A 2,649-nucleotide genomic window follows, 5' to 3' on the forward strand; every position below is an offset into this window, starting at 1 on the left:
TCCAGACTTTACCTGTGGAGATAGCCGATAATCAATTCAGGGAATGGGGCAAATGTATTTCCCACTTTACGTGGCAAGGAAAGAAACCTAGAATCGTATTAGGAAGGGATGGAGGAGGTATGGGACTTCCTTGCTTGAGAAATTATTTTTATGCTTCACGGATAACCCCTCTGCTATATTGGTGTAATAAGGAATATAAGGCTAAGTGGAAGGAAATAGAGTTTGGATTGATTGACAGTTTTCCTCTACAAGCCTCAATTGCTGACAAAGGATTGATGGCCCAATTGGAAAAGATTAAAAACAGCTGGATAAATCTCAGATTAAGAGTATGGCAGAAGGTGGCTACTTCATGTGCAATCAATAACATGTTAAAACATTCCAGATGGTGTTCTTATGATACCAAATTCCTTCCCAGCAGAGGAGATAAAAGATTTGAACTGTGGATAAATAAAGTTCTCACAACCTACCTGTCATTCACACATAAAAATATTTACAAAGTTTTCAATCCCTGCAGGACAAACATGGCCTAGAACACAATGACTTCTTAGGTACCTTCAAGTACGACACTATTTTAACTAGAATTGTAGATATATAGACTTACCAACAGCAGAACTAGAATTTTTCAAGATTCTGAATTCGGCTTACAGCTCAATACCAAGTAAATCATTTTCTCGATTACATAATGCCCTCTCTCATACCAAAAAATGAAAACACATTTTATATTAAAGAGAAGTGGGAGAAAGAAGTGGGGTTGGTACTTTCAGAGGAGGCTTGGGGAAAATATGCAGCTTTCAGTGGTCTTTGACTAACTCTTTGATTTGGAGAGAATATCTTTCGAAAAATATTATAAGATACTTCAACACCCCGTATCAGGAAAAATATAAAGACACAAACGTGGCGGGTTGGAGTAGGCGTGGCTCCAAGGAGGCAAATCATTTCCATATTTTTTGGGATTGCCTTAATTAACTTTATATTGGAAAGGTATTCACAGAACGTAAGTTAAGGTATTTAAGACCCAGATACCTCTGAACTTTTGAGACTCTGTGTTTGGGACATGTATTGTTTTTGGAACAGAAGGAAGGTATAAAGCTGCTGCAGGCCCTTATCATGTCAGGTAAGAAATCAATCTCCAAAAAGTGCTAAATCCTACATCACCTACATTAGAAGATTGGGATGAAATTATTTGGGGAATATTTAAAATGGAAAAGGTGACTTTCTCTCTGAGAATTCAAAAAGAAAATGATTATCAAATTTAAAATAAATGGCTTGAACTTATAACCCCAAAGCGAGCAGACTTTAGATGACTCTCCTAATGGTTTATACTGCTTTCCTTGTCAACATAGTAATAGTGTTAACGTAAGCTCCCTTGGTTCGAATGTTCACTATTCTGTTTCTGGAAAACGAGGAATTAACACAAGCAAGGAAAAATATTTGAGAAAAGATATGATAAAATGAAGTAAATAAGTACACAGAGATTGGATAAGTATGTTTGTAGGTAGGAACAAACACAAACATCTACGAAGGAAGCTACATAGGGTTACACACGATATTTTGGACCAAAAAGAAATGGACCATAAGAGATATTATTACTATTTTTCTTAACAACTATTATTATTATTTAGTTTAATAGAGTGGATTTACAGCTGCACATAAATATCTATTTAAGTGTCTAATTATTTTATATCATCTCAGTGTGCATAAATATATATATATATAGGTTTATATAGATTTATGCATATATAAAAATAGACAAGGTTTTATATGTAAAAATGTTTGTGTAATATCTTATCCAAATAAAATTAACGTAAAAAAAAAAGAAAAGCCTTCCAACCCCTACATCACTCCCTATTTCGGTAAACCTCTCCGACCCCGACAGCACCCGCCATCCGTGAAAACCCTTCCAACCCCTACATCACTCCCCGTTTCTGTAAACATCTCCGACCCCGACAGCACCCGCCATCTGTGAAAACCCTTCCAACCCCTACATCACTCCCCGTTTCTGTAAACATCTCCGACCCCGACAGCACTCGCCATCTGTGAAAACCCTTCCAACCCCTACATCACTCCCTATTTCTGTAAACATCTCCGACCCCGACAGCACCCGCCATCTGTGAAAACCCTTCAACATCCACCCCGGAAAATTCGGACGACAACTGACCCGAGAAAGACAGTGTCCGTGACGAACGGCAAGGATCATAAAACACCCTGTTGGCCTGAAGAAACTACTGTATGATCGGGGACAAGGGAAGCAGACAAACCGGTTCTCTCTGTTTCCCCCCAGTTCGTGGACTCTGAATTGGACTCTTGGATAATCTAATCAGAGCATACACCCTGGAGCATTTGGACGACAGCTGACCTGAGAAAGACACTGGGTGAATGTGGACACAGGAAGCTTCAGGTGATGATCTATTAAACCTGAGACCATTCTTAAACAAGCAGCCATTTGTTATGTAAAGGGCGTGGACTCTGAACTGACTCCTGACTCCGGGACAGTCTAATCAGAACAATAAACCTGAGATCATTCACAGAGGAGTCGCTATTTTATTATGTAAAATGCCAGACCTACCAAACAAGCAATCCGTAATCTCGGTCGGTTGCCTCTGTCTGCCTGGGCTGCCTCATTAAACTGGATGTAAAGAGCCAAATACA

Source organism: Mobula hypostoma, unplaced genomic scaffold, assembly GCF_963921235.1.
Source record: "Mobula hypostoma unplaced genomic scaffold, sMobHyp1.1 scaffold_36, whole genome shotgun sequence".
NCBI classification, from domain to species: domain Eukaryota; kingdom Metazoa; phylum Chordata; class Chondrichthyes; order Myliobatiformes; family Myliobatidae; genus Mobula; species Mobula hypostoma.